The 14,306-nt window shown below is 29.1% G+C and overlaps 1 protein-coding gene across 2 annotated transcripts in view; it reads right to left on the bottom strand.

Moving 5' to 3' along the window:
• Window positions 1–10,934, bottom strand: part of LOC105216250 (1-phosphatidylinositol 4,5-bisphosphate phosphodiesterase) — a 160,312-nt gene extending 149,378 nt beyond the window's left edge. The window contains exon 1 of one of the 2 annotated variants that reach the window (XM_011190645.3): window positions 10,533–10,934. The gene's annotated coding sequence lies outside the window, so the exon portion shown is untranslated. The remainder of the gene's footprint in view (window positions 1–10,532) is intronic. The other variant, XM_011190647.3, reaches the window with a different exon arrangement.
• Window positions 10,935–14,306: the final 3,372 nt, after the last annotated feature.

Below are 14,306 nucleotides of genomic sequence, written 5' to 3'. Positions count from 1 at the left end.
ATTATATCAAAAAAATATTTAATTTTTGCGTTTGTAATATTTTATTTTCATAATTTTAGCGTTTTTTTTTTAATTTATCTTTTTTTATTATATTTATTATTATTATTTTATATAATATTAGTAATTCATAATGTTTCCTTTCAATTAATATTATAAAATATGTTTTTTTTATCGAATTATATGAACATAAACAAAACCTACTCTCTTCATTTATTTTTATTTTTTACCACCATTTTATGTAATATTTAAGAAAATTTTGTTTTTAAAAAATATTCTTTATTTTTTATCTGTTATTTAAAAAACAATATTATCAAAAAATTAAAATAATATTTCATTTATTTTCTTTTCAACCACAAATGGTTTTTATTTTTCAAATTAAAAACCAATCGCTTCTTAGAAAACTTGCGCAAATAGTCTGCACCACAAAATGCGAACTTTCGCACGAATTCAAATGAAAGTATACACTTAATACAACAGCAACAAGTACTACAACCGCAAGCCCAGCAAAAAGCATAATACTTAAAAAATAAAAATAATCACAAAAATCTTCACATCTGCCTTACCTACACACAACGCAAAACGCCAACCGAGAATTAAGAATTTATAAACACAAATAAAATATTAAACAAATAAATAACTAAGTAAGAACAATTTATGCATGCAAGCTATACAAGCTGGCGATTACTCACGTCTGGCATACATACAAACATGCATAAGTACAAACACCGTCCAACCCCTCCCTCCCCACAATAATGATAATGCGCGCATTTCGGCATACACAGTGCATAATTTACACGCACCCGCTCCACACCACCGCTGACCGACCGGTGTCGCAAGGCCTACGCTCCCACCTGCAATTTACCGCTGCCTAAAACAGAGACACGACTCGCCTTGCCTTGCATTGCTTTGCCAGCTATCAATCAAATTGACTTAGTGTTGCTCTAAATTACTGCATGCCTCACCTTGCGCTCGCTCTCTATTTTTCTCGCGGTCTTTATTTCTCGCTCGGTCTTTATATTAACCTCTCGCTCTCAAACGCTCGATCGTTATTTGTACATATCTTTTCTTTGTTTGAAACACACTGCTACTCTCACTCTCCTCTTCTGATTATTTGAATATTTCCTCTCTCTTTATATTCCAATACCGCCTCTCCCTCAACACTGTTGATCTTGCTCTCTGTATACATTTTAGTACAGCAAAAATATTTAAATTGAAAAGTGTTCACAAACAAAAAAAAAAAAAGCTTAAAGAAAAGCGAAAACATTGTTTATTGTCGGCTTTGAGGCGGTGTAGAAAAAAATGTGCGCCGATCACCACTTGCTCGTTCTTTGCCTAGAGAGTGTGTAGTACGTTCAGCGTTCGGCGTTCAGTGATCGTTAAAGTAATGCAATAAAATGCAAAAATTCGGTTATTTATCATGTACGGGGCAGCAGCAGCAATTGATCACTACAGATCATACTACATATACTGTCTTGATCAGTGTCGATCATTTGTTGTATTTGCTTAGAGATCGCTGAACTGTTATACATACATATAGTACATATATTTGTAGGCGTTATTGTGTTCTCGACAGGAAAGAGAGTTGAAATTTATGTTAATTTAGTTTTGGGCGTAAAGTTGAAAGGCACGGGTAGGTGTTTAAATACAAATTTATGATAACTGTGTGAATTAAAATGTGTACAAATGATCGCGAGTATTTATAGAATATTCTACTTTGTATAGCGTCATATAAATTGTATTGAAGTATAGTGTAAATAATGACAGCATTGGCGCTAATCTCAAGCTCAATTGTGTCTAGCAGCAAGTTAGGGCTTGAAAACGATAATCAAATTGTGTAAACAATTTAAAAGCTTACCAATTTAGATTTAATTTAGAATTTTGTGTGAAAACTCATGTGATTAACAATGAGTAGAGAAGCTTGAAGGCATTGGTGGGAATAATTGATATCACTATGTCTATAAAAGAGCAAGTAAAAAAAGCTAATTATTATGTGTATAACAGTTTGTATAACAGTTTTATAGGTAGTATAACCGTTTTTATTGTGAATTCGTTGCATTACTAACTCAGGAACTATATATCTTCTATAGTTCTACGTTTATAAAGCTATACGTGTCATTGTATAACAGTTCTGTCAACTATATAACAGTTTTTAATTGATAATTCGGTGCTATTTTGACTAATTTTTGTATATCCTCTTAATTTCTACGTTTTTAAAACTATTATTACACGTATAACAGTTAGCTTAATTCATTATGCATACAATTTTTAACCACTGATTAATTGATAATGTTTATAAGCTACAGCGACTAAAAAATTTAAAGTTCAGGCTTATTAGGGAATTCGAGCTTGTTTTACAACTATTAACACTTTTCCTGCTTAATAAGCACTATATAACAATTTGTATAACACTTTATAGCAATTTTCCTACCACGATTTTAATTTTTTGAATGTAATGAAATTACTGCCTTACTATTAGTAACTTGCAAGTGCTTTTTACACTATTTTTTACTGTATAACAGTTTGTATAACACTTTATAACAATTTTTTCCTACCACGATTTTCATTTTTTGAATGTAATGAAATTACTGCCTTAATATTAGCAATTTGCAAGTGCTTTTTACACTATTTTTACTGTATAACAGTTTGTATAACACTTTATAACAATTTTTTCCTACCACGATTTTCATTTTTTGAATGTAATGAAATTACTGCCTTAATATTAGCAATTTGCAAGTGCTTTTTACACTATTTTTACTGTATAACAGTTTGTATAACACTTTATAACAGTTTTTTTATAACTTGACAATCAGTCATTGCGTGAATTGAGCAAATTTTCATAGTGTCTACACTTTTGAAAACATTTCAAAACTTTGTATAACACTTTATAACAGTTTATTTTCTGAAGTTTTCAACGAAATATGCATGGATTTTATGAATATACACATCTAGTATAGCTTTATAAACTTTATTTTATAGTTCTTTGCCCAAAAAATATACTGCATAACACTTTTCTGCATTAAAACCGTACTTTTCTCATGCCTTTACACATATCATGTGTATACAAATATTTTCCCACTATTTTACATAGTTTAGTCAACTGCAATTTGTAAACAAATCTCTCTTTATTTGTATAACATATTTATTTATATAACACTAACATTTTTCACACACCACCAATAAAAGCTAATCGTTTGAAAAACGTTTGAAAATACAATAGCAATTGCCCAGCGATTTTCTTTTACGCTATTGAAAATGCATTCTGTTCGCCATGTGTCACTATTTTTTTCTAATATTCACAAACTTCCTGCCGCCCCTAATGCTGCACAGCAAAGTGTGAATTGTATATTGCTTTAGGCAAATGATCCATGCAGTGTTGCTATACGCTATCCTAATATTTATTTATCCATTACAATAAATTTTTCAGAATTTTTCATATTTCTTTTTTTTGTTTTGCCTTTGCTATAACTAACTGCATGTTGATTTCCATGACTGAAACGAAAGGCTGGCGAAAATTTTATTACATGGCAGATGCATATGAATGAGTTTACTTGCATACAAAAATTTCATTTTTTTTTTTAATATTAAATTTTAAATTTTTGGTGGAACTAATAGAAACAATAAATTTTAGCTGCCGCTTGCATATGTTTTGAAAATGATTTTGTTTAAAGAAAACTTACGATAAAATCTTCAATAAAAAATTGTCCGAAAATTTTCAAACAAATTTCAAAACTTTTCGAACAAAAATTTTCTGATTTTTTTCAAATCTTTTTCGAAAAGATATTTTCAGTCTAAAAATAAATTTTAAAAATATTTTCGTAAAAATATTCAAATTTTTCCCCTTTAAAAAATTTATTGAAAAGGAAATTCAAAATTTTTGAAACATTTAATTTCAAAATATTTTTGAAAAGAAATTTTTCGATTTTTCCGTAATATTTTGATTTCAAAAACCACCAAATCATAAATTAAAAGAATTTGAAAAATATTTTCGAAAAATATTCAAATATTTTTCATCAAAAAATATTTCAAAACTAGAAACAAAAAATTCAAAATTTTGTTTAAAAAAAGTTTTAAAATATTTTGAAAAATGTAATAAAGAAATTTTCAGATTTTTTTTTCAAAACTTTTTCGAAAAGATATTTTCAGTCTGAAAATAAATTTTAAAAATATTTTCGAAAAAATATTCAAATTTACCCCTTTAAAAAATTTATTACAAAGAAATTTTTGAAAAATTTAATTTCAAAATATGTTCGAAAAGAAATTTTTAATTTTTTTCCTTAACATTTTTATTCCAAAAACCACTAAATCATAAATTAATACAATTTCAAAAATATTTTCGAAAAAATATTCAAATATTTTTCATCAAAAAATATTTCAAAACTAAAAACAAAATATTCTAAATTTTGTTTAAAAAAATGTTTTAAAATATTTTGAAAAATATAATAAAGAAATTTTCACTTTTTTTTTCAAAACTTTTTCGAAAATAAATTTTCAGATTTTCTTAAATTACTTTTGTTTCCAGAATTCACATAAATTTCAAAAATTCCCCTGCCTTCCCATCTCACTGACCACGCAAAAACCATTGCAATCCATCAGAACGATCAAAGCAACCCACAAAGTCAACCAGATCAGATCAGATTTTGGCTTGCACACACGCTCCCACATGCATGCATGGGTGCCCTTTAACTGCGTGGGTGCACAGGAAATGCACACAAATCAAATGATAGCCCCAAAGTTCGTCTTACATTGTATGAAAATTGAAATATGCAGCTGTCTCTCTTTATGTCTATGTCTGTCTGTGTGTGTGGTAGTAATTTCGTTCAAGACTACAGTAAACAACAACAAATTGATGGCAAACAAAGGACACAATGACCACATCAACAGTCGTTGTTACGCTGCGAACTGCAGACTGAGATGCTGCGAGTAGGGCTGAGCTGCCCAGCGGGCATACAAAATGACAGATTGACTGCCATGCACGAACTAACTGCTTCTTTGAACGTTAAGTATGCTTATGTAAGTGTGTGTGTTTTGCAAGGAAATTGGAGTGACTGTAGGTCTTGAGTATTTTAATGCATTTCAGGGAAGAAGATGAGAAGTAGCTGATATTTCTTTATTTTTATTATTATTTTGTTGATTTTTTCTTATTTTTTGCTCTGCGTATCATTTTTCTGTTAATAATTCTTTTTTAAATAAATGTATAACAGTTTAATTTTTAAGTAAAAATTCTTACTAAATTTGTTTCCAGCTTAACATTAAAATATTATAAAAATAAAAGTGTTATATTGATGTCTAACAGTGAGTATAACAGTTTGAGAGTATGAAAAGCTAAACTGTTAAACTATTTTTTATAGGTTTCGTTTTTTATATTTTTCCTTTGAAGATAATTTTTGTTATTGCTAATTTTTTTAAGTGTATAACAGTTGTATAACAGTTTAATTTTTAGGTAAAAAATTTTTTAATCGTATTTCAAGCTTTACGTACAAATATGGCAAATATCTAAGTGTTATATTGACGTATAACAGTTAGTATAACAGTTTGAAATTATGAAAAAATTGCTCTTTCGTGTAGAAATGAGTATACTTATTGAATACAACAGTTTTTGCGTACATTTTAATGTAATTTGGTACATAAAGGGACATCTGAGACTTTGTATAACAGTTAAATTAGGTATATTTTTAGGAAATGTTATTAGACATTTTTCTATACTACGCTTTTTACTGCACATACTTCATCTTCAAAAATAACAAAATCCTTATGCTCAACGCCTGCAAGTATGCAATCACTATACCAATATTAAATTCATAAATGTATATACACCTTCTATCTCACTCCAGCAAATCCAAGTGAATATAAAAGCAATCCGGGCGCATTGAAACAATCCTTGAAACAACGCCTAAAAGTGTGCAAGCACTAACAGCTGTTAACATGAAAATCGGCCGAAATAGCACAAGCACACACACACAAAGTAAAAGCAAAGAAAAACAATTTAAACGAGGCGTTGATTGTGCTACAAAAAATACTTTCGCTATTTCGCCATTATAAAGCGCTGGCAAGCACGCCTACAAGTATGCTTGACTTAGCGTGGATTTTTTGAGTGTTTCGCCTTTTTTTCATTGCAAAGAAATTGCAGTTGATGGTGCATGTGTTTTTAGAGTTTTTACTAGATTTTTAGAAATACTGAAAGCATTCCAGGAGATTTGTAATTAAAGGAAATATGGAAAATTGGTGGTATTAATTATAGAATCTTTGAGGATAATAGTATGGGCTTTGAAATTCGAAAAAATATTTTGTTTAGGGTTGACTGAGCATATAAAAATCGATATCAAATAAAATTGATAAGAGTAAGCCCAAATAGTTGGATTCAATAAATTCGAAAATTTCTGATAAATCCCTTAATTTGATTCTAATCGGTACTTTTTTCAATACATAACTGTTTATGGTATATTAATCAGCATTAATGTAACCTAAACATAACCTTATCCTATAAACGAACACATAATGCCATTTTAATGATTCATTATTTTTCAATATCTCTAAATATATATGTATTACCTTGGTAAGGGGTTGTTTACCCTAAAACACTATTTCTATTTTATATATCTAATGATTTTCACTTAATTATTATTTAATTTACTTTCTATTTACTTTTATTTAATTAACTGTTTATATTATATAAAAGCATACGTAACCGCTCATCGATCTAAATTATTAATCGCACATCACTTAAACTGCCTCAAGTAGGCTTTACCATCAAGTGGTCGTCAATTAAACATAATTGGAACATATGTTATGCAACAGGTGCTCTTTCGGCAATTTATTATTTTGCTATTTATAGTGAAAATATATGTAATTAAAATTTCTACTCATCTCTTCCTTATTTTATTCCTTCTAATATTTAGATTTATATTTATTTTTCTCCTTTAAGAATTAATTAATTTTTATTTTAGAGAGATTCCTAATAAAATAAATTAAATTTTAAATTAGTTATTCATTGAAACTTTTCCAATGGATGAAACTATTCGTCGAAAGTATGAAATAATTCTAAAACCCATGTTTAGTGTGAGTCTGAGTTATTTCAAAAATCCTATTTGCCCAATATATGTATTTACCTCCATCGGAAGAAATACATTTTAAAGTAAAAAAAAATAGCTTTTTACTATTACAAACATTCATCCAATGGATGAAAATATTCGGCAATAGGATGAAATGATTCTGAAACTGATTTTTGCTGTAAATGACTAAGCTTATTTAAAAAATCAGTACTCCCAGCATAAATCCATCAACGGAAATACACTTTGAAGTAAAAAAAAATTCAAAAAGTTCTCTTACAGAAATTTTTACTATTGCAAATATTCATCCAATGAATGAAAATATTCGTCCAAAGGATGAAATAATTCTAAAACTGATTTTTAAAGTTAATTGCCAAGAATATGCATGACTGTACTCTACTGGCATTTCTTAGTTATTTAAATTTTCAGATTTTCCTAGCATACATCCATTGGATGAATAACATTTTAATAAAAAATTTTTAATTTTTTTAATTTAATATGCATAAGTGAATTAAAGATTTGCAAACCATTTATAAATGAAAATTGTTGTATCCAAAATGTCAGAAATGTTTTTAAGCTACATATATATTGCAATGTAATTACTTTATATATTTTTTATTTAATTAATAATTTACTATTATTATTTTTGTAATAATATTACAATTATTTATTAAAATTAATAATATTAATTATTAATGAATAATAATTATTTTTTATGAAAGTTATTGATTTTACCTTTTAATTTTTTACATTTATTTTTTATTAGCATTATTATTTTTAGAAACATATTTATTTTTATATTTTTTTTAATTTACTTTCTTAAATGTGAATTTTTTTATAATATTTTTTTATCAATATCAATATATTTTGTAGGAAAACATCTATAATTCCTTATATTTTTTTTTAATTTTTTTCTTTTTAAATTTTTTATACACTCTTATTAAGATTTTTTAAATACAATAACCAATTTTTTATTCATTTTTTTATTATTTTTTATTACTAGTGTTTCCTACGTATTAAATCATATGTTTAAATAACCTTTCAAAATAAAAAGAAACTTTTAGAATTTTTATTGTAACAATATTTTTTATTACTTTGATATTATTGTTACTTACATTCATTACCATTAATATAACTTTATTATTATTTGTATTTTATAATTATATTATTTTTTTCAATTTTTAGTTTTTATTTTTGGCATTTCTTTCTATTTTTTTTTTTTTTGTACGCAAAATACAGTTTTATAGCATAATTTTAAATTTTTCATTTCATTTATTTAAATTATTTTATTCACCTGTATTAATTTTTATTCACAATACTGCATTGGGTATACTGAACAGGGTATATTAAGTTTGTCATGAAGTTTCTAACACCCAGAAGGAAGCGTCGGAGGCACCAGTATGTTGAACTGAGTCGATTTAGCCATGTCCGTCTGTCTGTCCGTCCGTCCGTCTGTCTGTATATATACGAACTAGTCCTTCAGTTTTTAAGATATCGCAGATGTTAATTTCTCTTCAAGAAGCTGTTCATTTGTCGGAACTGCCTATATTGGACCACTATATCATATAGCTGCCATACAAACTGAACGATCGGAATCAAGGGCTTGTATGGAAAACTTCCGCGTTTTACTACATATCTTCACGAAATTTGGTGTGAGTTATTGTTCATAGAAATAATTTAATCTCCGAAAATATTGTTCAGATCGGTTCACTATGTCATATAGCTGCCATACAAACTGAACGATCGGAATCAAGGGCTTGTATGGAAAACTTCCGCATTTTACTACATATCTTCACGAAATTTGGTGTGAGTTATTGTTCATAGAAATAATTTAATCTCCGAAAATATTGTTCAGATCGGTTTACTATAGCATATAGCTGCCATACAAACTGAACGATCGGAATCAATGGCTTGTATTGAAAATTTTCGCAAAATTTTCGCGAAATTTGACATGGATTACTGCTTAAAGTAATAATATAATCTCCGAAGAAATTGTTCAGATCGGTTAACTATATAACCTTAATGTTTCTAGCAAACAACCCGGCTAAAAAGAATTAGTAAAATGTTTTCTTTTTTTTACTTACTTTTTCTTACGTCTTTAGATTTGCTTAAACACATAGTTACTAAAAGAAATGCACCTGTGAAGGGTATATTAGCTTCGGTACAGCCGAAGTTAACGTTTTTTCTTGTTTTTATTATTATTATATTTTGATATTATATATGCATATTTTTTATATATTTGAAATTTTATTTTTTTTTAATGTAATCATTTATTTATTTTTCATGTAAGCGTTATTATTATTTTGAATTTTTTTGTTTTAATTTTTATTATTTTTTTCCTTTTTTTGTTTATTTATTATTATAATTTTATTTTTATAAAAAATATTTTGTTTATCTATTTATGTTCTCTAAATTTTTTTTGCTGTTTTTATCTTTTATAAATAATTACTTTTATTTTATTTTATATAATTATTTTATTATTTTTTTTTTATGCCTTTGCCGAATTTTTTCAATTAACATATTTTTTTCGTTTTCTTGAATTCTTTTAATATGTATTGATATTGGAATTTTTGTATAAAAAATAATTTATTTTTTTTATTTTTAAACTAGTTTTTGTACATTTTTTTTTTTTTAAATATATAATATTTTCTTTTTAATATTCCAATTTAGTTCTTCTTTTAAATTTCTTTTTCATTATTTATCATTTATATTTTTCATTTTTATATATATTTTATCTTACCTTGATTACCTTATTTCTTATTATCTTAATATATATTTTTAATTAACATATTATTTTTTATTTAAATAAATATTTTTATACATTATCGGTTTCGCTTATTCTATAATTGTTTGTATTGATATTTTTTGTATAATTCATTTTTGTATTTTTCAAATATATTTTTTTTTATTTTTCAACTTTTCATGAAATAATATATATATTTAAACTTTTTATTAATTTTATTATTAATAACTTAATGAAAAATTATTAAAAAATTATTTGTTTTGTTTTTTTTTTATTTATTTTTTTCCATTTTCCTTCAATTTCATTCTGATTTCTTAATTTGTAATTTTTCACACATTTTTTATTTATTTTCCCGTGTACTTATTTGCCAGCTTGTAGGCTTTTATGAATTTTTCATATTTGTATACATTTCTTCCATGCTGCCCATACACGTACACACCGCCTGCATGCTTGCAAGGCTTGCACAAGGAGCCAGCGCACGTGTATATATGCATGCCTATTGGCGTGCGTGCGAGTGGCTGTGTATGTGTGTGCGCCAGGACCAGCACAAACATTTACAATACAACAGACATTTTTCACCTTTGCCTTGCGAAAATTTCGCAAACATTTCGCTTTTCGTCACTGCACAGACACCAAATACATATGTATATGAGCGAGTGTATGTATGTAAATATAAATGCGTTTGTGAGTGGTTTTTTTCTTGATCATATTTTTTTTTTATTTTTTTTTCGCACAATATTTACCCCACAAATGCCGCAACTGCTGAAGTAAAACGGAAATTTCACACAAAACTTTGGATTTTTCGTCGCACAAATTCGCACTTTTTCCCCGTTTGGCAATTATTTTGCAACAACTTATACGGTTGGCCACATTTCCTGCATTTTATTTGCCACTTTTCTTTCACTTTCTCGCTTTCTAACTGCCCGTTTTTGTACTGTGTACTGTGTGTATCAGGACAGGACAGACAGGAAAATTGAAATTTATTCCGAATTTTGCGCGCTGCTGCTGCTGCGCATACGGCCGCCGACGCTGAGAGACTGAACCTTCGTTCAGCGCGACACTCAGCAGCAAGTCGTTGGCAATTAAAGCACAACAGCAACTCGTTGGAAGCACGACCGACGACCGACGAACGAACCAGCGAGCGCTTTTGTTTTGGCCTGTAACGGCGCTTGCTTGGGCGCCGAGCGTTAGTCAATGCGTCTGTGAGCCGAGCAAAAAGTGAAAAGCTCACCACCACGCGCTGCACGCTCAATGCGACGCGCGAAAGCTCCGTAGAAACTAAGGGCATAACAATGGTGTATGCAATGCAATCCAAAAGATAAAAATTAAATTAAAATAAAGAGCGAGAGAGCGTACGAAGAGCAGCAACGTGCGGTGCTGGGGGTTGCATTTACCGTTGCTTTGTCGTTCTGCCACTGATAGCATTGCTACCTGCGTAATCATATTCTTTTTTTATTTTATTTGCCGTCTACTTCGGCTCCGCGTGAGCATTATGAAGTTGTTGTTACTGGCGCTCTAGCTCCAGCGTCGCTCCATCGGCTCCATACAAACAGCTGCCACCTAATTAGACACCTACTTTGCTGTTGCTGTTGGACGCGCCATTGAAATATATTTGCAAGTTGTATAAATAGACAATTTGTAGGCGCACATACATATATGTACATACATATGTATTTACAGAGAGTCATACATATGCGTAGGTATGTGAGTCTGGAGCACATAAGAACTTTTTATATGTATAATGTATAAGCGACTCCCTGTCGCTTTTGATATTTGATTAAAACTGATGTTTAAGAAACGTGACGTTACGCGCTAACTAGATATACCCTTTACATATATTTTTTTAAATATTTAAAAATATAAAAAGCTTCTAAAATCGTTTTTATGACAAATAAAAATGTTTATTTTTTTTTCAAAAAACAATCGAAATAATTTTTGTATGTTAAAATTTTAATATCAGAACGTTATTTGTGAAAATTTCAAAAATACATCCAATGGATGAATTGCTTTAAAGTCACGTAATCAACTGATAATCAGTAATATTCAACAACATAATTGAAAATATATCAATTTCAGTCACTTAAATCATTTATTTCATACAATTCATCGAAACGATGTACGATTTCCTGCGTTTTGCATTGATAATGTACAAAAATATGTGATTAAGTACTATAAAAATACAGAAAAATTCACGTGGCAGAGCAAAAAAAAATATTTTCGGTTATACATCCAATAGACGAACAAGTATGCACATGTCAGAATTACTAAAAATGGAAAATAGTAAGAAATAAATATGTTATTTAATGAGTAAGTAATTTAGAAAATTGCTCTGGCAGCCAAAATAAATGTTTTCTAGTATACATCCAAAAGACGAAAAAGTACTCACCTCGCAAAATTATGTTAAAATAAAAAATTAAAAAAAATGTTACAAAAATATGTTTCTGGCTCACAATTATTATACAATATAAAATAAAATTCACTAAAATTCTACTTACAGCTGAAAATCTAAAAATAAGAATTTATTTCATTAAAACACTTCATTTCTAAATAAATAAATTGATTTTATGAAAATATTTCATTCCTAATTAGAAAACAACTTTTCTTCAAACATTCTTCGAAAGGATGAAACATTTTTCACTTGATGTTAATGGCTAAAAATAATTCATTAATCAATTTCCTTGTTTTCAAATCGTTATTAGACAAAAATTGAGCAAAAAATACATACTTCCAAAGGATGAAACTATGTAAAATTTTATGAAAAAGCATAAATTACAGTTTTATTGCACTCGTGTATTAAAAATATGTATAAATATGCTCCAAAAGCAAAATTTTAACTAATATTCGCATACTTCCAAAGGATGAAAATATGTTAGATTTTATGAAAAATCTCAAATTATAAATTTTAATGCACTTATGTGTTAAAAGCTTTGTAATATATGCTCAGAAAGACAGGAATGTGATTATTTGCTAAAATTTTTATGAAAAACATAAATTCATCTAATGGATGAAAAACTCAATTTCGCTATTATTTGCCATAAAAATACTTTTGTTCAACAATATTCACTATTATACATCGAAATACAGTTTACAACTTTGACTTACTTTTGATTAACTTTTCTTTCTTTCTATTATATAAAAACAACAACAAGTTTCTTGTTTTTCTAAGATTTCAATTTTTGCTTCCCTATTTTTTTCAGTGTATTACAATTCATCTACTCTAATTTTAACTTTTTTCTTTTATTTTTTTTCTATTAAATAGTGTCTGAAATTTGACACCTAAATTATCGAAATTAACATAACATAAAATTCAACCTCATACCACCACCCTTCATTTCCATGCACTAAAACTGCTACAGTTGCCACAGTCTCAAAAGTCAGTCGATAAGATACCGTTATTATATTATTACAAACATACTTAGTTGTTGTATATTGTTGCACTTGTTTTTGTTGTGTCGCTCGTCAAAATGCTTTTGGGTGCTTGTAAGGCTTTTCTCAGTGTCGCGCCAAATTCACATTGACCTTAGCGCAAAAAGCTGTTGAAGCTCTTCGCTGCTTGCTGTTGACTACCTGAACGCCTACTGTGCGGCAACCAAATTACAACAACAACAATTTATTAGCGATTTTTTGTGGCCAATACGCTGTGTGTGCTGTCTATGAGGCTACCACTAAATACTTTAGTGGAAACTTTTAGCTGTTTGCTATCAGCTTAGCTGTGGCAGCTTATGTGTGTGGGCGGTTATGTGCACGCGCGGCGTATGAGTGATTTATGTTTGTATGTATGTAGGTAGGCAGGCAGGCAGGTAGTCAGGCTTGTTGACAATGTACAAGTATTTAGTTGCATTGGCGAATGCTTTTGCCACGGCTGCTTTGGCAACGTTTGAGGTCAGCGCGAGTATTTTCCTTTTACTTTTACTTAATTTAATTTGTGAACTTAAGCCATTTTGGCAGCCCATACAAATACAACAACAAAATAAAAGCAGTAGAATAATCGCAGTGACGCTTGTGATAATTCTAAGTGCGTAGTAAAGTTGACTGCGGTAAGGAAGGAAGCCATAGGAAGGCTGGTAATGAGGCTGTCTGCAGTCTTAAGTCGAAAAAGGTCATCAGAGAACCAGCTCTCCACCGTCTTCAGTCAAAAAATGTCTTCAGAGAACCAGCCCTCCACCGTCTTCAGTCAAAAAAGGTCTTCAGAGAACCAGCTCTCCATCGTCTTCAGTCAAAAAATGTTTTCAGAGAACGAGCTGTTTGATAAGAAAGTACAGTAGTCCGTAGCCAAGAATCAAATATCGTCTCGATAGCAGTGTACCTCATCTTACCAGAACCCCAACTTTCCAAAATAAACCTCTTTGACCAACTGACGATTAGAAAGATTGGTAATGAGACTCTCCACAGTCTTCAGGCAAAAAAAGTTCAGCAGAGATCCAGTTGTTTGATAGGAAAGTACAGTAGTCCGTAGCCCAGAATCAAATATCGTCTCGATAGCAGTCTTCCTCACCTTACCAGAACCCCAACTTTCC

This window comes from Zeugodacus cucurbitae, chromosome 5 (genome assembly GCF_028554725.1).
Source record: "Zeugodacus cucurbitae isolate PBARC_wt_2022May chromosome 5, idZeuCucr1.2, whole genome shotgun sequence".
Classification (NCBI taxonomy): Eukaryota; Metazoa; Arthropoda; class Insecta; order Diptera; family Tephritidae; genus Zeugodacus; species Zeugodacus cucurbitae.
Note: the sequence above shows the minus strand (reverse complement) of the source record. Positions and strands in the feature narration are given on the sequence as shown.